The sequence below is a fragment of the Microcaecilia unicolor genome, chromosome 8 (genome assembly GCF_901765095.1).
Source record: "Microcaecilia unicolor chromosome 8, aMicUni1.1, whole genome shotgun sequence".
Classification (NCBI taxonomy): Eukaryota; Metazoa; Chordata; class Amphibia; order Gymnophiona; family Siphonopidae; genus Microcaecilia; species Microcaecilia unicolor.
The window spans coordinates 188,145,321-188,170,177 of NC_044038.1; the positions used below are offsets into that span (position 1 = coordinate 188,145,321).

Genomic DNA, 24,857 nt, shown 5'->3' on the forward strand with positions numbered 1-24,857 from the left:
ACATATCATGTGCTTTACTTTCAGATACTCAGCACACAGAGAAGGATATACAAATTGTACAAGCCCACCGCACTTTGGGACAGGGCAGGCTTAATAGACTAAAAGACATTGTTGCCTGTTTCTCAAACTATAAAATCAAGGAAGCAGTTCTTCTAAAGGCACAAGTGCAACAACAGATAAAATGGACACATTTTTGGAGCTCTACCAAGACCTAGCAGATACAACACTTAAACGTTGGAGTGAATGTGGTTTTACCCAGCAACTTTGGGAAAGAGGCATTCGCTATAAGTGGCAATATCCTTTTGCATTGGTCTTTTATCAGAATGAGTTTGAGAGATGTGGGGCTTACTTCCCCAGACAGTATCTGGTTATGGCACCATACCAGCATATAGAATCTGGGGGGAGGGGAGGGAGGATATACAGGAAAAAGGTAACTTGAGAGGGAATTATCAATATGGGAAAATTATGTATGCACCATTTAAGCAACCAGTGCAACATTATATTAATTTGTTTTGGGGTTTTTTTTTTTGTATCTTCAGTGATAATATTCTATCACAAACTATTAAGTTAATGTCCCACAATGTGAAAGGCCTGAATTTGCCCTCCAAATGAAATTTATTATTTAGAAAAACTTTGCTACTTAAGGTAGAAGTGGTATTTATACAAGAGACCCACTTCATAGCTAAACCTGAGCATCTTTTAAGTCACAAAAGCTATAACATCATTTTAAGCTCTAATAAGACTTGCTCCAAGACAGAAGGAGTGGGCATATGGTTATCTAACTCTTTACCACAACAGATTCATAAAATAGTTTGGGATGGAGGCGGGTGATACTTGCTGATAACCCTATCTTTCAATAATCATTATACTTTTCTTACAATATCAGGCTTATTTTCGAAAGAGAAGGGCGCTCATCTTCCGACATAAATAGAGAGATGGGAGTCCTTCTCTCAGGGTCACCCAAATCGGCATAATCGAAAGCCGATTTTGGGCGTCCTCAACTGCTTCCCGTCACGGGGACAACCAAAGTTCATGGGGGTGTCTCAGCACCTTAGCGAAAGCAGGACTGGGGCATGATTAAGAGATGGGCGTCCTCAGCCGATAATGGAAAAAAGAAGGGCGTCCCTGATGAGCACTTGGCCGACTTTACTTGTTCCATTTTTTCTAGCAACCAAGCCGTGAAAAGGTGCCCGAACTGACCAGATTACCACCAGGGGGAATCGGGGATGACCTCCCCTTACTCCCCCAGTGGTCACCAACTGCCTCCCACCCTAAAAAAAAAACTTACATTTTTTTTTTTGCCAGCCTCAAATGTCATACCCAGCTCCATGACAACAGTATGCAGGTCCCTGGAGCAGTTTTAGTGGGTGCAGTGCACTTCAGCCAGGCGGACCCAGGCCCATCCCCCCTACCTGTTACACTTGTGGTGATAAATGTGAGCCCTCCAAAACCCACCTGAAACCCACTGTACCCACATCTAAGTGACCCCCTTCACCCCTTAGGGCTATGGTAGTGGTGTACAGTTGTGGGGAGTGGATTTTGGGGGAGCTCAGCACCCAAGGTAAGGGAGCTATGCACCTGGGAGCAATTTGTGAAGTCCACTGCAGTGCCCCCTAGGGTGCCTGGTTGGTGTCCTGGCATGTGAGGGGGACCAGTAGTGCATTATGAATTCTGGCTCCTCCCATGACCAAAGGGCTTGGATTTGGTCATTTTTGAGATGGGCGTTCTCCGTTTCTATTATGGCCGAAAACCGGGGACAACCATCTCTAAGGTCAACCTAAATGTTGAGATTTGGGCGTCCCCGACCGTATTATCAAAATTAAAGATGGATGCCCATCTTGTTTCGATAATACGGGTTTCCCTGCCCCTTCGCGGGGCCATCCTGCGAGGACGCCCTCATGAAACTTTGGGTGCCCCATTCGATTATGCCCCTCCATACGCTCCTAGTGACAAACAAGGCCCCTTCTTTGACAACATTTCTGATTTACTAATCAAACAGGTGACAGGAGATCTCTTAATGGAAGGTGACTATAATCTCATGCTGAATACAGCACTTGATAACTGGGCTAAAGCAGTAGGATATGCACAAGCTGACATGCAGGTGTATTTTCAAAGCACTTAGATTTACAAAGTTACAATGGGGTTCATTTTCGAAAGAGAAAAACATCTAAAAAGTGACATAAAGCAGCATTTGGACATTTTTTTCTCACAAAAATGTCCATATCAGTGTTTTCATATCCTATTTTGCAGACATTTTTCTATGCAGTTTGACTGCAGTGCATCCAAATCTCAAGGGGGTATGTCAGGGACGCGTTAAGGGCGGGATTGGGGAGTTCCTAAGACAGACGTTTTTCAGCCATAATGGAAAAAAAAACTAAAACTAAGATAGCTAGGCTGTTTTTATAACGAATAAGGCATAAAAAGGTGCCCTAAATGACCAGATGACCATTCATATATCATGTGTGTCGTTTTGATCACGTTATACTGGTACTACAACATATCATTGGCTTCTGATTCCTCAACGTATACTGTTCAAGCTATTGGTTCTTACCTTCAGATCCCACCGCATTGGTCTACCACATTATCTTTCACCTTTTACTATCCCATATTCTCCAGTCCGCCTGCTCCGTTCCATCCCAGTTAAAGTAGAGTAAATCCCTTCAAAACAGTCTCCCCCTTCCCAGAATGTTGACCAGTTCCTAACAAATCTAAATCCCTCATCCCTGGACCATCATCTCAACCACACATTGAGACTTCAGAGCTCTGCCTGCCTCTTGGGTCCTGCACATGGAATGGGAACCATTTCTGAAAATGCTACCCTGGAGGATCTGGATTTCAGCTTTCTACATAAGAGCCTAAATTTGGCTTCCAGAACCTCCCTCCCACATTTTCCTGTGTCATTGCTACCCACATGTACTAAGACAGCCATCTCCTCCCCAGCACTATCTAAGATCCTATCCAGGTGACAGGTACTAAGGATATTAGTCTAATATAATAAAGCCTTTAGCTTATATGGTATATTGTGTGATTTATTTAGCATTTTCTTCGTAGAAAGTAATTAAATGTAATTAAAACCCTGTAAGAGGACTCCTCTCATGTTATTCTAATTAGAATAACTGGCTATAAATGACAAGTTGTGCTAGGGGTGGGTGGGAATTAAGACTAAACTAGACCCTGATGTGCCTTCCAAAGGCTATCTTTATGTGCACAATAGACAAATAATATTATAAGTACAATTAGTAGACTGCATTAGCAATAGCATATCGTGTTAGAGTAGTAATGTAGTTAGCTCACATATTACAACCTTCTAACGTGATCCCAGTGTAGACAGTTTAGAATCAATAGAGATTGATATCGACATGATCACTACACTGAATCACAAAAGGAGTTTCATGTAGAGAAAAGTGGTAAACTGTTCATTAAGATACTGGAATTATGATACTTCTTCAATGCAACCAATAGCACTAACACTTATATCTCCATCACACTCATTGACAAGTATGCGAAAGATAGTTGTAGTGTCATTTAATCAGCATGGAGAAATAATGTACTCCTAGTGTCATGCTGATAAATACGTTTAGTACAGTAAACATATCAATAACAATATAGTTTTCATAACACAAATAGTGATGCGATTAGGGTGAAATGTCAGGCTGCAAACTGAAAGCTTGTGTGTTTGCTGTTAACGAATCATAAATGAATAATAGTTAATCACAACCGAAATACCTTTTACTATCTTAATGTTGTAGGCTGTGGCAGAAAGTTCAAGTTTTAAAGTTTTAAAACTACATGGAAAATGGTTTTATACAATGGAAACTAAGCTGTGCTGCAAAACTACAGCTAAAGCTCTAAACTGCCTTTGCTAAATAAGTAGAGTATCTTAAAAATAAAGACACTGAGATAACCTATTTACAATTTCCCAGCAAATAACTTACCAGAGAAGATTTGTCCTGCTCTGGAAGTCCTCTTATCTTCTTTTTACTTACATGTGTGTGTGTGTGTGTGTGTGTGTATATATATATATACACACACGGAGTACAAATTATACTATTATAAATATAAGGTACATGTTAAGTATAATTGTATTGTGGATTTAATACATAAAAAATATGTATTAAAAAAAAAAAGAAAGAAAGAAATTCACAAGAGCTGTATGTCTGTATCAGGCTCATTTTCAAAGCACTTAGCCTCCCAAAGTTCCATAGAAACCTATGGAACTTAGCCTTCCAAAGTGCTTTGAAAATATGCCTCATGTGCACCTCAGGGTGATTGTGTCTGAGAATCACAAGGTGGCAAAACAGTGTGACAGCCAGGTGCTAGCTGCTGATACCCTAGTTCAATATTTTAGTTCTAAGGTCCAGTCATTGCTTTCTTCCATTAGGATAGATCTAGAGAGCGATGTGGGGGTATACACTGTCCAACTATGGCAGAAGTCCTGGTCAACTTTTCAAATTCCTACTTTATGTTCACTCCCAAAGACACTGGGTTTTTTTTAATCTAACCACTTGTTTATTTGATTTGATACCTTCTGCATGGCTAAAGTTTCCAGTTCATGGTTTACTTCCTCTTGCCCTCATTCCTATAAAAAAAAATAGCCTAACAAAAGGGGAGGTTCCTCAGATCTGGAAAACTACTGTTGTACAGCTAATATTAAGAAGCTTTCTCTTGACCCTACTATTCCAGCTCATTACTGCCAGTATCTAACTTGTGTTTTTTGTCAAAATTGCCAGAAAAGATAATTGAACATAAACTATCTGCATATATAGAACAAGTCCTGGTTCTTCATGCATGGCAGTCAGGGTTTCCTTTGAATCATAGCACGGAATCTGTGCTGGTATCTTTACTGAGTAAAGTCCATGCAAATTAGACAAAGGATTAGTTACCCTGGCTGTTTCTTCACATTTATTATCAGCATTTGATCTTATTGATCAAGAGCTTTTAATATAAAGACTAAAAGAGACTTATTAGAGTGGAAGCAAATTATTTAAGTTTTTGAAAGCAATTGAAAGCATACAGTACTTATTTGGAAGATGTTATTAGTTATTATTATGTTCATTATATAAATATTCTATTAGGATTATTCTTATCTGTACATTGTATTGAACCCTTATTTTAGGGGAAATAGCGATTAATAAGAGTAACATTGGCATTGGCTAGCAGGGACAGTACTTACCTGGTTTCATTCGTTCCTTGTAAATCATTTCTTTAAAATTTCAATAGCAGGTGAAACTTCAAACCTTCAGTCGCTGAACTGTAGGGTTCCCCAGGGAACTCCGCTCACTGGACAAGTCTCTCTTGTCGTCCTCCTTCTCCTCCACTGCTAACTCCAGGCTTCGCTCCTTTTCTCTCGCGGCACCTTATGCCTTGGATAGACTTCCTGGACCTATACGTCTAGCTCCATCTCTACCTGTTTTCAAATCTATGCTGAAAACCCACCTTTTCACTGCTGCTTTTAGCTCCTAGCCACAATTGCCCTCCCCTTGTCCCTTCCTCCCTTCTCACCCATTACTTCCCTCACCCGTAACAGTCTTGTCTGTCTGTATTATTTAGATTGTAAGCTCTTTTGAGCAGGGACTGTCTCTTTGTATCAGGTGTTCAGCGCTACGTGCGTCTGGTAGCGCCATACAAATGCTAATAATAATAATAATCCATTTTGTCTCTCCTGTTACAGTGGTGGAAATAAGTATTTGATCCCTTGCTGATTTTGTAAGTTTGCCCACTGACAAAGACATGAGCAGCCCATAATTGAAGGGTAGGTTATTGGTAACAGTGAGAGATAGCACATCACAAATTAAATCCGGAAAATCACATTGTGGAAAGTATATGAATTTATTTGCATTCTGCAGAGGGAAATAAGTATTTGATCCCCCACCAACCAGTAAGAGATCTGGCCCCTACAGACCAGGTAGATGCTCCAAATCAACTCGTTACCTGCATGACAGACAGCTGTCGGCAATGGTCACCTGTATGAAAGACACCTGTCCACAGACTCAGTGAATCAGTCGGACTCTAACCTCTACAAAATGGCCAAGAGCAAGGAGCTGTCTAAGGATGTCAGGGACAAGATCATACACCTGCACAAGGCTGGAATGGGCTACAAAACCATCAGTAAGACGCTGGGCGAGAAGGAGACAACTGTTGGTGCCATAGTAAGAAAATGGAAGAAGTACAAAATGACTGTCAATCGACAAAGATCTGGGGCTCCACGCAAAATCTCACCTCGTGGGGTATCCTTGATCATGAGGAAGGTTAGAAATCAGCCTACAACTACAAGGGGGGAACTTGTCAATGATCTCAAGGCAGCTGGGACCACTGTCACCACGAAAACCATTGGTAACACATTACGACATAACGGATTGCAATCCTGCAGTGCCCGCAAGGTCCCCCTGCTCCGGAAGGCACATGTGACGGCCCGTCTGAAGTTTGCCAGTGAACACCTGGATGATGCCGAGAGTGATTGGGAGAAGGTGCTGTGGTCAGATGAGACAAAAATTGAGCTCTTTGGCATGAACTCAACTCGCCGTGTTTGGAGGAAGAGAAATGCTGCCTATGACCCAAAGAACACCGTCCCCACTGTCAAGCATGGAGGTGGAAATGTTATGTTTTGGGGGTGTTTCTCTGCTAAGGGCACAGGACTACTTCACCGCATCAATGGGAGAATGGATGGGGCCATGTACCGTACAATTCTGAGTGACAACCTCCTTCCCTCCGCCAGGGCCTTAAAAATGGGTCGTGGCTGGGTCTTCCAGCACGACAATGACCCAAAACATACAGCCAAGGCAACAAAGGAGTGGCTCAGGAAGAAGCACATTAGGGTCATGGAGTGGCCTAGCCAGTCACCAGACCTTAATCCCATTGAAAACTTATGGAGGGAGCTGAAGCTGCGAGTTGCCAAGCGACAGCCCAGAACTCTTAATGATTTAGAGATGATCTGCAAAGAGGAGTGGACCAAAATTCCTCCTGACATGTGTGCAAACCTCATCATCAACTACAGAAGACGTCTGACCGCTGTGCTTGCCAACAAGGGTTTTGCCACCAAGTATTAGGTCTTGTTTGCCAGAGGGATTAAATACTTATTTCCCTCTGCAGAATGCAAATAAATTCATATACTTTCCACAATGTGATTTTCCGGATTTAATTTGTGATGTGCTATCTCTCACTGTTACCAATAACCTACCCTTCAATTATGGGCTGCTCATGTCTTTGTCAGTGGGCAAACTTACAAAATCAGCAAGGGATCAAATACTTATTTCCACCACTGTATTTAATATCTTTCTAAGTCCTTTAGCTACAGTCATTCAAGACCATGATGTGATGGCCCATATAAAAGTGGATGGCATATTACATTTCTATTTTGTGGACCTAGATGATCTTGGAGCTCCCCCCACTGCAGACATACCTAAACTCAGCAGCTTCCTGGCTAATTTGGAATTGGAAGCCGGGTGCTGCAATGGTTTGCATCGTATTTTCAGAAAATAACTTGTTTGGTGAAATCTGATAATTCATTGTCTCAGGGTTATATGATCAATCATTGCATTCCCCAGGGCTCAACCTCTCTGCATTGATTTTTAACGTATATGTCATCCTTGGGAAAAGTTTTCCCAACAGCTGAATTTGTCATTTCGGATGTATGCCGATGATATTCAGTTTTTCTTTCCAATACCGGAGAATTCTGAGAGATTGAAAGAAATGTTTAGTGTTTATATGGATGCTATTTCAACTTGGATGCAATCTCATGATTTGTCAGTGAATTTTTTGAAGACTGAATTTATGTATGTTGGAAAAAAATCTTGACTCTTAATTACCTACAGTTTTACACATCAAGGTATGGATGTACACATGAGGTCTGTCATTTTAAATTTGGTTGTGATGTTGGATTGTGAATTGAATATGCAAGCACATATAGGTTATGTCATTTCTACTACTTTTTTCAATTATGAATATTGAGTAGGTTAAAGGGAATGATACCAGCATATGATTTTCATATACGTAGTATTTCAACATCTGGTACTTTTGTGATTGGATTTTTTTGTAATTCACTCTATTTAGGTCAGAACAAGACTAAAATTCAAGCATTACAGATTGTTCAGAATGCAGCAGCACATTTGATTGGGGGGGGGGGGGGAGAAGAGGATTGAGCATGTTTCTTCCACTTTGAAATGTTTGCATTAGTTAACAGTCAGATTTTGTATGCAATACAAGATGTTGGCTTCAATACATCAATGTATATATGCCAAGGTTCTATAATATTTTGTGGATTCTTTACGCATGTATGAACCACAACGAGAATTACATTCTGTGGTAATGAAACAACAACAAACCTCTGTTTGTCATTTGTCTATACATAAAACCATGCATTTTTCTATAGCTGGGGCTTGTCTGTGGAATTGTTTGCTAGGCTATTTAAGACTTTGCACAGATTTTCACAAATTAAAAAAATTACTGAAGATCATTTATTTTGTAAAAGCATATATGGATGGTTAGGGATTGCTTTGTCCTATTGGTTATTTTTCTTTTATATTGAGGAAGAAAGAAAGAAAGAAAGAAAGAAAGAAAGAAAGAAAGAAAGAAAGAAAGAAAGAAAGAAAGAAAGAAAACAAACTACTGCATGCTGATTAACAGGGCATACATGCCAAACTACAGTAGATTTGATTTTGTTTGATACACGGATTATGCCGGTTGACTCATTCTGCTATTTTAGAGTAGGGATAGATTTTCAACTTTCTGTTACAAATAATTGTCATCATGAATGAAAATTTTTTTTTATTTTATGACAGCTTAACTGAAAACTTAGATTGTGCACCAACTAGGAACAGAAAAAGCGCCTGAATGCAATATGTAAACTGCTTTGATTGTACCACAGCAAGGCAGTATATAAATAAATCTAGTAGATCAATAAATATTTTGATGAAATATTCGATTCTCTTTTGCAGACATTATTAATTTCTTGGTTAGATTATTGAGAGACAGGAGTAGTATAACCAGCAGGGCTCTTCAGTAGGAAAAACAATAGGACGATTGATTTAACTTTTATTCTTCAAGAGACCCAACACAGCACTGTGTTTTGGCAAAGGAGCCTACATCAGGGATCTAAAAACAATAATGAGCATACATTTAAAGCTAAAAGACTGAACATCTAACATATATAAAAATGTATAAAAAGACATATATAAAAATGTATAAATACATAGTGATAATGCAATTAAATAATATAATCTCATAAAATATTATAGAAAGTGAATAAAACATGATAAACTCCATGTTGAAATATAGAATAAAGGACAAAATGTTAAAAATATATTGAAAATACCAGACAATAAAGGACAAAACATATTGAAAATACCAAATAAAATAGTTGAAATATTTGAAATATTTAAAAGACCAGGAAAAGTGTGAGAATGTCATGATTGTGGTCATGACCCCTCTCAGACTCACCTTATTTCCAGCGGTCAGCTTCTGAGCTGGCTTCTGTCTGTTCTTCCTGAGTTAGCTCTGTCTCTGTCTCTGTGTGCTGGCTGCTTCCAGCATGGCTCTGATTACTCCACTATATTGCACCTGTGTGTGTTAAGCCTCTCTGTGCTTCACTATGCTTTCTGCCTGTGTCTTGGTTTGTGTTCCTCTCGCCCTCTGGTGGCCAGTACTGGTGGCTGCCATAGACTTTCCAGACTTTCTTTCCGGTCCGGTCCAGATATTCCAGCCCTCCAGACTTGGTTTGAAGTTTGGCAGCTAGCCTCACCCATAGCTGCCTCATGATTTCTGCAGCTGAGTTTCAGCTGCTGATGGGTTTATTAACCACCTGGAAACTTCTATGTTGGCTTTGCATCATCTAAGGTCCCTGGTTTGTTGGTGCTTTGTTGCATTTCTGCCTAGTCTGGTTTCTTGTTTAGTTCCTTGTCTGTTTCTAGTTATCTGTGTGTTGTTTAGCTTAGGTTTATTTGCTTATTTCCCTAGTCTTGTTTCTGGTCTGTATTCCTTGTCTAATTTCTGTTTGTCTGTGTCTCTTGCTTAGTGGCTGCTCTGCAGCTTTCAGTCCTGTCTCTTCTCTGTCAGTATTTGTACCCTGTTTTAGTGGCTGCTCTGCAGCTTTCAGTCCTGTCTCTTGTCTGTCAGTATTTGTACCCCGTTTCAGTGGCTGCGTGGCAGCTTTCAGTTCCTGTCCTTTAGCTTGTCCATTTCCTGCTTTGTGTAGTACTGTCTGTCTGTGAGTCCTAGCTGTCAGAGTTCTGCCTTGTCTCTGGTGTGGGGTGGTTTTGCCTGCCATTGCTGCTCCACGGCAGTGGCCCAAGGGCTCACGAGCCTAGTTTCTGGCTTGAAAGCCTGACAGAGAAAACCATACAGTTGCAGAAAAAAACATATCTGTCTTAAAAGAGTATAGTCAAATATAATCACTGGAAATACTGTCTCTATGAAGAGATGCACAAAGGCATAAAATTAAACTGTGATGGTCAAAGTGCTTGTGCATATGTCAGCATATGTTGATGAAAATATATAAGAGATAACAAAAGAGATACAAGATTACATCTCTGAAAGTAGGGCACAATGTTCATCCAGAGGAGATGCCTTTATGAATCTGTTTTAATTTAGTTAGGTGTAAATATGAGGGAATAACCACAAAACATTGGTGGAATATCAAAAGTGTAATATGAAGATGAAAGTTCATTGAGAGGTGCAACATACTTATAATAATCATAAATTGTTATGGGTATATTGGGCTCATTATGAGCCAATAAGCTAGTGAAATGGATTACCAAATAAACCGTAGTGAACAAGTATATAGCATAGCAATATGGAGGAACATGAGAAAATGCAGTGCAGGAGGACCGAGAGGGTAACGAACAGGCAGAAAATAAAAAGGTTGGTAAAAAGGAAAATAGTACACCAAAACAGTACAAAAAATCTTCTTACCTTGAAAAAGACGCAATTCCAAAAGAACTAGGAGTCTACGTAAGATTCACGAACACAGCAATGCAAAAAATAAAATATAAATTATAAAATCTGCAGCACTAAGGAACCGGAGTTTAAAAGAGAGAAAAGGCACCAAAAAATTAGCCAGGACGCTGCATGTGCATGCATAGTGCATGAGGATAAGGGCAACGTAAAAATAGAAAGGAGAAACCAACCAAAGGGTAGTGAAAGACTAAAAAGTCTATATATCAAAAAATAAAAGAGGAAACAATCAAAAAGGATATAGATACATGAAAACAAAAGTAAAAAGGGGGAGGAAAAGAGAAAGCAGTATAAAAAGAAGTCATCAGAAGTGTGGGAAAAAACAGCTCTACATAAAAAACATATACCAATGATCCAACAATACAAAGGTATGTATATTTGCATAATGAAAAATAGAAAATATAATAAGGAAATAAAGTAATAAAAAAGTAAAAAATAAATAACATAAGGGAAGACCAATAAATGAAAAGAAAAGGAAATTTACAAGGTTATGCTATCATATCACAATCCATATGAAGTATGTAAGAATTTATAACTTAAAGGTTATCTATATGTAGTTGTATACATTAATTCTGGAAATGTGAAATAAGCAGGGATATAACATAAATTTCAATGCCAGAGCTGTTCAATGAAAGGACTAAAAAATCATTGAACAAAACTGGAGATCAGTCAAAATAATATTCTGTTCCTGAAAGACTTCTTTAAAAAATGATAATGTTAATTTATTGCAGAAGACTGTGTATGTATCGTGTATGGGAGTCTGTATCTATGATTTATAGAAAGGGTGTGTAGTCAATTTCAAGATTTAAACCCAGAGGAGATACTGTTTGGAAAGTAAAGATGAGTCGTTCTTCTTCTTGAAGTAAAATTCTGTCCAAGTCTGTTCTCCAATTTGTCTTGAAGGTCTTAAATACAAAAAACTTGAGGTCTTCAACTGTGTGTTTAGCTTCCAGCCAATGTGATACAAGTGGGGCTGATTCATGATTGCAGTTAACATTGCTGCAATGTTCTCTAATCCTTATTTTAATCATTATTTGAGTCTTTCCAATGTATAATAAATTACATGGACAAATAATAATATAAATGATGTAGGTGCTATTGCAGTTATGTGAGAAGGTATATTCTCTATTGGTTCGTGGATGGACAAAAGAGGTGATTTCCTTTGCATGTTTGCACACGCTGCTCTTGCCACATTTATAATGACCAAAAGGATGCATATCAATGTTAGGGCCCTATTTACTAAGGTGTGCTAGTATTTTTAGCACATGCACAAAATTAGCGTGCGCTAACTGTGTAGGCGCTCATAGGAATATTGTGGGCTCCTACACAGCGTGTGCTAATGGTTAGCATGTGCTAAAAGCACTAATGCACCTCTAGCGCGGCTTAGTAAACGGGGCCCTTAGGGTCTGGAAGTGTGGGAAGAGTGTAAAGAACTAATTTTTCTCATAGATTTCTGTCTCCAGAATACGCCACAATTAGTTTTTCTTCTTTGAAACATTCATGATTTTCAAGAATGTGCCAATATCGTCTGATGGTCCTCTGAATTTGGCCCGATAGATGTGAAAATTTCAGAGTACAAATGAAATCTGGTCCTGGTTTGTCTTCTTTTGGTTTGAGGAGGTCCGTTCGATCTTTGGAGCTAGCTATATTTTACCTTGATGTAATCTGTTTAGCTGGGAAGCCTCTCCTTTCAAATCTTGTTCTCATAATTCTGGCTTGTCAATTAAATTCATCTTCTGTGCATATTCTTCTTATTCTTAAAAATTGACTTAAGGAAAGGTTGGATTTGAGGGATCTCTGATGGTAACTTTTATAATGTAAGAGAGCATTACAACAGTCTGTAGTTTTTCTGTATAATGTGATCTTAAAAGCATTAGTGTCTTTAATGATCATTAAATCCAAAAGGAATCAGTTTATGACCATAATTCATTTTAAATTTTAAATTGATGTCTCTCTGATTTAACCATTCAAAGAATTCTTCTATTGTGGATACATCCCGTTTCCATATGATAAACATATCATCAATATAATGTCTAAACAATAGAATGTAGTCTTTAAATGAATGGTAAATTAGGTAAAGTTTTTCAAAATGTGCCACATAAAGATTTGCCAAGTCAGAGGCCATGGAAACCCCCATTGTGGTTCCCTTGACTTGCTGAAAAAAAAATTCCCTGAAAACTAAAATAATTGTTGGTAACAGCAATACTGGCTAGAGTAAGAATAAGATGATTAGGTATACTCTATAGGTTTCTCTTCCTCTGAGTGTTTCTTCAACTATAGTGAGAGCGTCTAATTGAGGAACATTGGTATAGTATAAAGAGTTTCTAAGTCAAGTGACCAAGAGGGTATTGTTTAGGTCACACCTGAGTTCTTGAAGTAGTTGAATCATATGGGAAGAGTCTCTGATATAAGACAGAATGAGTGGTATGTATGGTCTCAAAAACAAATCAACAAAAATGGACAGAGGTTCCAAAACTGATCCATTGGCAGAAATAATTGGTCTCCCAGGTGGCTTCGTGAGTGATTGATGAATTTTCAGTTTTATATATATATATATAAAACTGAAAATATTGTAGGATGGAGAACCTGCAAAAATTGTCTTTGTATGTTAAATATCCTGTCTGAAAGGAGAAATCTATGATGCTGGTCCTGGATCTGATGGTAAAGGAATATAATATCTACGATCATTGAGCTGAGACTGTATTTCTTGAATGTAGTCCTCTCTGTTGAGTATAACAATACACCCGCCTTTGTCTGCTGGTTTAATTACAATGTTGAAGTTATGTGCCAATGATGTAACTGCAGTAGATTCATTCTTGCTTAGATTGAAAAAAACACATTTTTTTGCATTTCTCATTGGTTCCCAAATCCTTGAGAATACATGCATTAAAAGCTTGGATCAAAGGATTAGGTGGTCCTGATGGAATCTGGGTAGATGGATGTTTAACAGAGGTATCAATATGAAGGGCTGATTTGGAAAAACATTCTGTAATCTGGAGCTTCCTAATGAATTTGAACAGATCAACTTGAGTTTGGAACGGATTGTTGCCAGCCGTTAGTACAAAAGAAAGACCCTTTTGCAAGACAGAATTTTCTGTATCTGCAAGAACATGGTCAGAAAGGTTGAAAATGGGAATGTCTATTTCCAACTCTCCATTCTCTGTCCCCTGTAAGTTTGTAGTTTCGGCCTCTGAAAGAATTTGCCTCTCCTTTGGCCTCTGCTTCTCCCTCTGGTGTGAGGTGGTTCTTGTGTCCAACATTGTCCTTGATGATAAGATAGTCATGACAACTGCCATGTTTGTCTCTCCCACATAAGGTCTAAAAAAGCCTACTGTGTATTGACTGGTGGAGAGAGGGCTGGTGGGGCCGGGCTATTGAGCAGTGAGGTATATTTATCAGAGTCGCTTTCTGCTCTGTTTGCAGGGTGCTAATTCAATGTTCTGAGTGTTTGCTTTGTTTGTGGTACAGAAACCTTTTCTACTTTGGGTATACGGTATGGTCTTGCTTTATTGTATGGGTAGATGGATCCCTTCCTATAGTCAGCTTCATCTCTTAAAAAATCTTACTATTTTTTATAATATTGGATATCTTTTTTTAAAGATATCTAATTTGCAATTTACATCATTTAGAACCAAATCAAAATGTAAATCATTTTCAGTTTTTGCAATTTACTATCACATTCTTCTTTAAGAACTCTACTCTTGTTTTTAGAAGTTTCTGCAATTAAAATAATCAAATCAAGGGCACATTTATTCAATATAAAACACCATTTGTTTCCATCCTCTTTCTATATCCTAGCTAGTCATGTTTTCAAGATCTCCCTCTCATGCATATTCATTGTGGGTATCTTGAAAACATGAGTGGGCTAGGTGTGTCCCAAGGACTGGGTTGAGAACCCCTGCCCTGGAGGGATAGGGGAGATACTTATGATACAGATGTTTAAATGCTTATAAGGAATTATTATACAAACTAATCATTTTTCAGAGATGGCAAACTGGCAGAACTAGAGGACATAAATTGAGGTTGCAGAGATGGATTTCAAAATAGTTGGGATAAACAAAGAGGATATAGAAAAAGGATGGAAACAAAACATAACTTAAATGACCTCATGGCTGTTGATATAGTAACATAGTAAATGACAACAAATAAGGACCTGTACAGTCCATCCAGTCTACTCAACAAGATAAACTCATTATGCATGGTATGCGATACTTTATATATACCCGAGTTTGATTTGTCCTTGCCATTCTCAGGGCGCAGACCGTAGAAGTCTGCCCAGCACTGTGACAGGTATAGTTCTGTCTGTCTTGTTGGACAGACTGGATGGACCATCTGCTGTCATTTATTAAGTTATTATAGGGCTCATTTAAAAAGATTTAGACATAAAAAGTTCCTTAGGCTCTATGCAATTTTGTAAGTCTAAGTGCTTTGAAAATACTATCCAGCTTATTTTCGAAAGAGAAAGACGCCCATATTTCGACCCAAATCAGGAGATGAGCGTCCGTTTCCCATGGGCGCCCAAATCGGTATAATTGAAACCCGATTTTTGGCATCCTCAACTGCAGTCCGTCACAGAGATGAACAAAGATCACGGGGGCATGTCGGAGGCGTGGTGAAGGCGGGACTGGGGCATGGTTATCGGCCGAGGAGAGATGGGCGTCTTTAGCTGATAATCAAAACAAGAAGGGCGTTTTTGACGAGAATTTGGTCCGCTTTATTTGGACCCTTTTTTTTTCAGGTCCAAGTCCCAAAAAAGTGTCCCAACTGACCAGATGACCACCGGAGGGAATCGGGGATCACCTCCTCTGACTCCTCCAGTGGTCACTAACCCCCTCCCACCAAAAAAAACCCACTTTACAAACTTTTTTCCCAGCCTGTATGCCAGCCTCAAATGCCGTACCCACCTCCATGACAGCAGAATGTGTTCTATCCTCTGACAGCCTTTCCCTGGTTCTGATGTGGGTTTCGGGTGAGTGTGACACCTTTTCTGTTAAGGGCACTGCAGAGTCACATCAGCAATGCATTGTGGTGGGTGTAGGGTATTGGGCTCCGTGATTCCACTAGCTTGTGTTAAATGCTCACGATGTTGGTAGTTGGTAGGCTCTACTCCCATGGTGCTTTTCCCTCTGCTTGTCAGAGTGTGCCCTGTTTTGTTTCCGGTAGTCCATGAGGTAGTGGCCATTGTGTAAGACACTTTTAGATCCCGTTCATGTGTTAGCCATGTTACAGCACTTAGTTCTTACCTTGAATGTTGCTGAAATAGGGCATTGTACACCATTCTGCCAGCTCGGACCTACTGCTAATCGCAGTACCAGTGAGACTCGTTGCCAGTGGGGCACAACTTCTGATCTGCAATTAACTGTGAGTAAAGGTGCTTATTTATTTTTGTCACATTTGTACCCCGCGCTTTCCCACTCATGGCAGGCTCAATGCGGCTTACATGGGGCAATGGAGGGTTAAGTGACTTGCCCAGAGTCACAAGGAGCTGCCTGTGCCTGAAGTGGGAATCGAACTCAGTTCCTCAGTTCCCCAGGACCAAAGTCCACCACCCTAACCACTAGGCCACTCCTCCACTCCATGCTAAACATGATAGGAAACAATTCCATGAGTTTGTGACATGCTGGCAACTTATAGACTATTGGTGTAGGGCCAACCCCACTCAGCGGGCATATATATATTTTTCTACGGTGCACCAGTCTTCCTTCAGAATCAATATGTGGCTAGGGAACACCTCCATGCTGGGGGCAGTGGGGGAACATGCCATCCTCCCCCGCACCTGGTCAGATCATGCCCCGATGCTGGTTCAACTCAAAGGATTAAGCTCCAATAGAATTCGGCGGCAGTGGCGTCTAGATGACGCCTTGTTAATGGATCCAGCTAATGTAACTTACAGTATATTAAGGAATGCATTCAAATTAATGACAATGAGGAGGACTCTCCAACAGTGCTATGGGAGGGCTTCAAATCTGAGGCCAATTGATAGCTTTGAGGTCTAGGAGGTGGAAGGAGAGAAGCGCTAAAGGAACTGCGCCAAAAATTAGCACACTCTGAGAAGCTACTCCAAGAGGAGAAGGCTCAGAATCCCTTGGCACTCAAGAGGGCAGGTTCATGAACTTTGCACTCAGCTTCATGAGCTAGAGTTAGCAGACATAGCAGAAAAACTACAGAGTGCGCGTCAGGTACACTTTGAGTTTGGCAACAAGCCTAGTAGACTCTTAGCTCATAAATTAGCGCAGTATAATAGTAGGAATATGATAGGTGGACTTAAAGATGAAGGGGGAGTAGTGCACTCAGATTCAGACTTCCTCGAATCAACTTTTAGAGAATACTATAAAACCTTATATAATATTGAAGGAGGCTGCAGTGATGAGGAGATAGCGACCTATTTAAGGGATATAGACCTCCCGAGACTCCCTGAAGTGGCTGACCAGAAATTAGGGGAACCAATCACACTGGAAGAGGTAGAGCAGACGATCAAGGGTATGGCCTTGAATAAAGCCCCAGGGCCCGATGGGTTTACAAATAAATTTTATAAAATCTTTGGAGGGTTGCTAGCTCCTTTGTTGCTAAGGGTTTTTAACTCATTGAATGAGACTACGGGACTGCCACCTACTTGGAACCTGGCCACAATCACGGTTCTGCTCAAGCCGGGCAAGGACCCCCAGCAGTGTGGCTCTTATAGACCTTTCTCATTGCTGGGAGTAGACTATAAGACCTTTTCAAAAATTATGGCTACTAGGCTACAAACCTTCCTCCCACAGTTAATACATGAAGACCAAGCAGGCTTTGTCCATGAACGCCAGACATTTGACAACATACGGAGAACATTACAAGTAATTCAAGGGGCTCAGATACTCTAATCGCCACTCTGCATATTGTCTCTGGACGCAGAGAAGGCATTTGATCGGGTCCATTGGCCATTCCTCCTTGCAGTGTTGGAAAAGGCGGGTATCGGGGGCGATACGTGGAATGGCTACGTCTTATTTATAAGACCCCGACTGCAGCAGTGAGAGTTAATGGGACACTGACTCAGCCCTTCTTTTTACACAGAGGAACACGGCAGGGTTGCGCATTGTCGCCTCTGCTGTTTGCTCTGGTGATGGAACCTTTGGCAGCCAGAATCAGAGCAAACCCGAGAATTAAGGGCCTTAGAGGGGGAGGCATTGAGACCAAGATACTCCTCTTTGCAGATGGCATCCTGCTCACCTTAAAAGATCCTTTGTCAGCTTTCCTGGTCCTGGGAGAAGAAATTCAAACATATGGGTCACTATCGGGCTTTAAGGTTAACTTTAACAAGTCCGAGGCATTAGATATAAATCTATCTCATACTACATTAGAAACCCTGAGAAAACAATTCCCTTATAGATGGGCTAAAAGGTATATCAGGTATCTGGGAGTTAACATAACTCGATGGGTGGCAGATATATTTGAATATAACTTCCCTCCTAAAACACGAGAACTCTTTAAAGAGCTAGAACGGTGGGAAGGCTTAACATTATCCTGGATGGGCAGAATTAATGCTATTAAGATGATAGTTCTCCCGAAGCTGTTATACTTATTCATGGCTTTGCCAATTGAAATACCAGATACCTTCTTCCGAGGTCTGCAAGGCAGAGTATTCTCATTTATTTGGAAGAAAAGGCCACTAAGGGTAAACCGGGAGACAATGTATCAATTCCGAGACAGGGGAGGGATGGGGGTCCCCTCATTTCAAGGATACTATTGTGTGGCCCACTTGCGGATATTAGCAATCTGGCTCCAGAAATCGGAGAAAATATGGGTGGATATAGAACAGAGCTGGCTGGAACCATATCCACTTAGGGCCATACCGTGGCTGCCAAAACACACTGAGAGAATTAATAAAAAGAAGTCCACACCTTATTCAATGGCCACTGGCGAGCTGGTATAAGATTAGGGACCAATTTTTCCCGGAGCGCACCTATTTTAAGCATACATATCTTAGATTCGCCTCCCAGTTCGGCACAGGAAGCCCAGATACCGTGTACAAAGAATGGGAAGAAATGGGATTGTGCGAACAAGGGCAAATGAGCGAAGAAGGTGCACTCCCTTCATTTTCAAAACTTTGTGGGGAGCATGGGCTGTCCCCGTTACAGGCATTCTAATACTACCAAGTACAGGATTTCATTAAGCACACAGCAGGGGAGGAACTTAAACTTACTGAGACACAATTGGAGAAGGGAATGACAAGTGGTGGAGGCAGAGGGGGTATCTGTAGGATATATAAGGCCCTTCTATCCCGGCAATACCCAGCAGAATATTACACGCATAAATGGGAACTAGCAATGGGGACTACATATGATCCTGGACAATGGGCAAGAGCTTTTAAATCCTTGCTTAGAGTGTCGATATCCAGCGCACTGGTAGAAAATGGACATAAGATGTTATACAGCTGGTACCACACCCCTACCCGATTGGCTAAGATGTTTAGAACAAGCTCTGCGCAGTGCTGGCGGGCATGTGGAAATGAAGGTGACATGTATCACATATGGTGGTCGTGCGAACATGCACGCCGGTACTGGGGACGCATTGTGGATTTTGTATGCTCAGTGACTGCTGTGAAATATCAGATGAAATTGGAATATTGTCTCCTACACTTTAGACCACAGGAGGTTCAACGATATATACATCAGTTTGCTACACAGATGTTTGTAGCGGGTAAGCTGGTATTAGCGGCATCATGGAAAAAACCCCACCTGCCAGACATCTCAGCAGGCCTGGAAAAATTGAACTATATTCAACTGATGTCCAAACTCACTGCACTGAGCAAGGGGCGTTTGGCCCAACACCAGAGGACATGGGATCTGTATACTACTTGGTCAGATCCTCTAAGAACGCCAGTGGCGTAGGAAGGGCGGGGTGGTGGGGGCGGTCCGCCCCGGGTGTCAGTGGGTGGGGGGGTGCTCCGGACAGCCCTCATCTCCTGCCTTCACCCCTCGCCTTTTTTTTCAATCCATTGCAGCGACGCAGGCAGCACCCCGCGTCCGCCCCGCATGCACGCTGCGAAGAGAGAAAACCACCTTGCTAGCGCTGGGCCCTCCCTCGCTGTGTCCCGCCCTCGAGGAAATGGGAAGTTACCTCAGAAGAGGACGGGACACAATGAGGGAAGGCCCGACGCCAGCAAAGCGACCCTCTCCCTCCACAGCACACGCAGGGCAGACGCAAAGCGCTGCCCGCGTCGCTGCAATGGATCAAAAACAAAAACGAAGGGTGATGGCAGGAGACGAGGGCTCTGTCGGCTCTCCAAGAGGGGGGACGGGGACGGGACCGGGTCGGGGGGGGTCAGATGGGAGAGGGGGAGCGGGAAGGGGTGGGGGAGCCCAGAGGGGTGTTCAAAGGGGAGAAGGGGATTGGGAAGGGGTGGGGGAGCCCAGAGGGGTGTTCAGAGAGGAGAAGGGGATTGGGGAGGGAGGGTAGGGGAGCTCAGAGGGAAGAAGGGGATTGGGGAGGGGTGGAGGTGCTCAGAGGGGAGTGTTCAGATGGGAGAAGGGGTCTGAAGCTGGAACTGGGGTCTGACAAGGGACAGGAGGGAAAATGGGTCCATGCCTGGGGCAGGTGGGAGAATGGGTCTGGGGCTGAAAAGGGGGGACGCAAGGCATGTAGTGGATGAAGGGGGCTGGAACTGGGGGCTGAAAAGGGGACAGAGAGAAGTGGCTGGGGGCTGAAGCTCGGGACTAATGGAAGAAAAGGGCTGGGGGCTGGAACTAGGGGCAGGTGGAATAAGGGGGCTGGAACTGGGGGGCAGAGAGAGAGGGGACAGACCCTGGATGGAAGGGGGGAGTGTGAGGGAGGGCAGAAGGATTGAAGGGGCAGAGAGAAAGGGCAGATGGTGGGTGGAAGGGGGAGAGATAGAGGGCAGATGTGGATGGAAGGGGGAGAGAGAGATGGCAGACTGGGGCAGATGGTGGATGGAAGGGGCAGAAATAGAGGGCAGATGTGGATGGAAGGGAGAGAGAGGGCAGACACTGGATGGCAGGGGCAGAGAGAGAGCGAAGACAGATGCTGGATGGAAGGAAGACTGTGAAAAGAAGATGAGGAAAGCAGAAACCAGAGACAACAAACTGTAAATAAAATACATATTTTTATTTGCTTTAACATGTAAATAAGGTAATCTTTTTATTGGACTAATTTTAATACATTTTGACTTAACTTTCGGAGAACAAAACCCCCTTCCTCAGGTCAGGATAGGATACTGTAACAGCACTATACTGTATTGACCTGAGGAAGGAGATTTTGGCCTCCGGAAGCTAAATGTATTAGTCCAATAAAATGGTATTTTATTTTCTGTATTTGTTTTATTTCTATTTGTTAATTTGTAAAGTGGTGATTGGTATTTGTTAGTTTTTTCAAATTTACATCTGCTGTCTTTATATTTTGCACAGTACTAGGGGACATTTTCTGTTTCTGTGGTGTTGCATTGTATGCAGAGTCTGGCATCGGGGGTTCAGTTTAATTTTTGTCTAACTAGAAAGTTTATTACTACTTATTCTATAGTGGATTAGGGTGTATCTGTGTTTGTGAAAAGACATGGCTTTCAGTTGGCATTGACTGTGCAGGATCGACGATCTGTACTAATCTGTCTGTTTTCGTTTTACAATAGGTGAATTGATGTTCTAGTGTTCACTGTAGTGTTTAAGATGCTTTCCTTTTCCTTGTGTGACTCGTACAAATTACTGCTTATGGTATGGTATGATTGCTCTATATATAGGTCCTGAGTGTTTTGTATTCTCGGTATGCCTAGTACTGGATTTGGGGGGGGGGTGTTAAAAAATGACCGGCCCCGGGTGTCAACTACCCTAGCTACGCCAAATAAAGGACGTTTTCAGCGAGATTAATCTTCAGGTGTCAACTGCTGTGCCAAGGTTATACAGCAGCAACAAGTCCTGTCCCTGGAGCACTTTTATTGGGTACTGCAGTGCACTTCAGGCAGGCAGACCCAGGCCCATCCCCCCCACCCGTAACACTTGTGGTGGTAAATGGGAGGCCTCTAAAACCCACTGTACCCACATGTAGTTGCCCCCTTCACCCCTAAGAGCGATGGTAGTGTTGTACATTTGTCCCTCCCACGACCAAATGGCTTGGATTGGGACGTTTCTGAGTTGGGCGTTTTTAGTTTCCATTATCGCAAAAAAAAAATAAAACGCCCATCTCAGAAGGAACCAAATCCATGGCATTTGGTCCGTCCAAACCGTATTTTTGAAACGAAAGATGGACGCCCATCTTTTTCGATAATACGGTCTGTCCCGCCTCTTCACATACCCGTTTTCGAACATAGACGCCCATGGAGATGGGCGTTCGCGTTCGATTATGCCCCTCCACGTAACACAACACTTCCACAATCAATAACCACACTAGGGAACTTAGTGACTCCCAGCGCAACACTCCTGCTCCCAGAACACCACCATGGACATCAGTGGTCCCTAATACAACACTTCTGCACAATCATGGAGTCTCAGTGGTTACAACAGGGGCGTAGCTACGGGTGGGCCTGGGTGGGCCCAGGCCCGCCCAATCTCAGCTCAGGCCCACCCAGGCAGCCGGCAGCTGTCCGGTCCTCCTCTGCCTAATTTTGTTTTTAGTGCAGCGGCTGCAGCCATTGTATTGTTAGACGCTGGCGCCGCTACTCTGTCGCTCACCTCACTCCCTGAGCTCTGCTCCTCCCCTCCCTCATGCGCAACGGCACCGCAGTGCTGCATGGGAGGGGAGTCTGTGCCGGCTATCGTCGCGTCGCGGTCCTGGTTGCGGTTCCTGTTCCTCCACTCTGCCGGTCTGCCCTGCCTCAGCAGCACTCCCCCGTGGCCCCACAACAAAACACATGGAGCAACAGCACAATTATTGCGCTCTGAGTCTGCTCCACTATCTTCCACCACCACCAAAGCCCAGCTGCCCAGGCCAGGTAAAACAAATATATTTTTTTTAATTTTAACATCCTGTACAATGTAATGGTGGGTGGGGGTGTGCTCTTCACTGCCTAGGTAAAAAAAAAAAGGCATATTTAATAATTTTCATATACCTTTTTCACTAGGCAGAGAAGAGCCCACCCCCACCCAGAAGCCCACCAACAATAAATTTGTTATAATGCTCAGGTTGCAATCTAAAAAAGGTTGTATATTTTTCATGTTGATGAGTTTGGGGGGTTGTTCTCTGCAGGGCCCAGGTTACAAATTTAAAAAAAAAATGTTTTAAATTTAATATAGGCAGGTTTCTGGGTGGAGGTGGGCTCTGCAGTGCCCAGGACATTAAAAAAAAGTCTTATATTTAATGCTGGTGTCCTTCATGGTTGGGGGAAGAGATCCCAGACCGTGGGAGGATGGGTAGTGGGTAGGACAAGGCTGATGCTAGGCTAAAGGGCGGGGTGGGGGGTTATGGTAGGGCTTATCTATGGGATGAATGATTGGGAAAGGCTGATACAGTGCTACGGGGAAAAATGGGGAAGAGGGTAAGGTAGGAAGGGCTGATGCTGGGCTATGGAGATGGATGGTGGGGTGGGGTAGGGAAGGGAAGGGAAAAGCCAATGCCAGGCTGAAGGGCAGGGATGGACTGATGCCAGTGTCGCGGCCCTGAGGTCACTCGGGTGGAGGTGAGCTCTCGAGTTCTCCCGAGCTCTATGAGGCCCAGGAATTAACCGCGCACCCCGAATCTTCACCTGCGGCGACCGCCGTTCACCGAGGGTTGAGCCCTCAGCTGCGGGCGGCCAGCAGGACTGCTGGAACCACGGGGTGACGGCTGGCCTGGCTGGCTGTGGGTACTGAGTCTTTGGCAACGTGGCTTACCGGACGGTTCGCAGACAACAGGAACAAACGCAGTCCTGGAAATAGCTAGCAGGACGGCTAGCAGACTTGAGACCAAACACAGTCTTGGAAATAGCTAGCAGGACGGCTAGCAGACGTGAGAACAAAACACAGTCGTGGAAATGGCTAGCAGGACGGCTAGCAGCCTTGAGGACAAAACACAGTCTTGGAAATGGCTAGCAGGACGGCTAGCAGCCTTGAGGACAAAACACAGTCTTGGAAATGGCTAGCAGGACGGCTAGCAGCCTTGAGGACAAAACACAGTCTTGGAAATGGCTAGCAGGACGGCTAGCAGCCTTGAGGACAAAACACAGTCTTGGAAGGAGCTAGCAGGACGGCTGGCAGACACGAGGCACGAACACCGTCTTGGAAACCGCTAGCTCGAGGGCTTCGAACAAGGAAACGGAAGCATCGGTTCCCCTCCGTGCTTCCGTTTAAATCCCCCGCTTGTTTTGGCTGGGGGACCGCTGGGCCAATCCTCTCTGCCCCAGCCGGTAACGGGGACCGGATTGGTCCCTCTGTCCAGTGGGCGGAGTTCCTCTGACGATGCGCCAATCCGGCGCAAGTGGGCGGAGCCTCCTCGCTGGTCCTGCCACAGCGAGGAGGACGCTGACGCCGGCGCCGCCATCGTGTCCGGCGGATCCTTCTCCCCGAGGCCGGCGCTAGTTCCCCTGGGTCGCCGGCCTCGGGGCAACCAGCCGTCGCGGCGATCCTCGGGGCAACCTTCCCCCGTCGGTCCGTGCTCCCCGGACGCCCCAGCCCCCCGCTCCGATTCGCGGGGCGCCAGGTAAGGGCCCGGAACGGGACAGTACCCTCCCCGGAAGACCCCCTCCTCCGGGGACCGGGTTTGGACGGATATTGGGCGTGGAAGGCTTTGACCAGTTCTGGAGCATGAACATTAGACACGAGCTCCCAGGAATTATCTTCGGGACCAAACGATTTCCAGGATAGTAAATAATACAGTCTTCCCTGCCGCCACTTGGAATCGAGGATCTCTTCTACCTCAAACTCCGGGTCCGGCGCCACCTGGAGATCCTTCTCCAGGGCTGGCGGCGGGTGCCACCTGGATTCTCGAAACCTCTTCAGTAGCGAGATATGAAA

The 24,857-nt window shown here is 43.2% G+C and overlaps 1 protein-coding gene across 1 annotated transcript in view; it reads left to right on the forward strand.

Annotated features, from left to right (window-relative positions):
* The window catches only part of CCM2L (CCM2 like scaffold protein), a 110,316-nt gene that overhangs the window by 34,348 nt on the left and 51,111 nt on the right, over positions 1 to 24,857 (forward strand). The gene's annotated exons all lie outside the window — the stretch shown is intronic.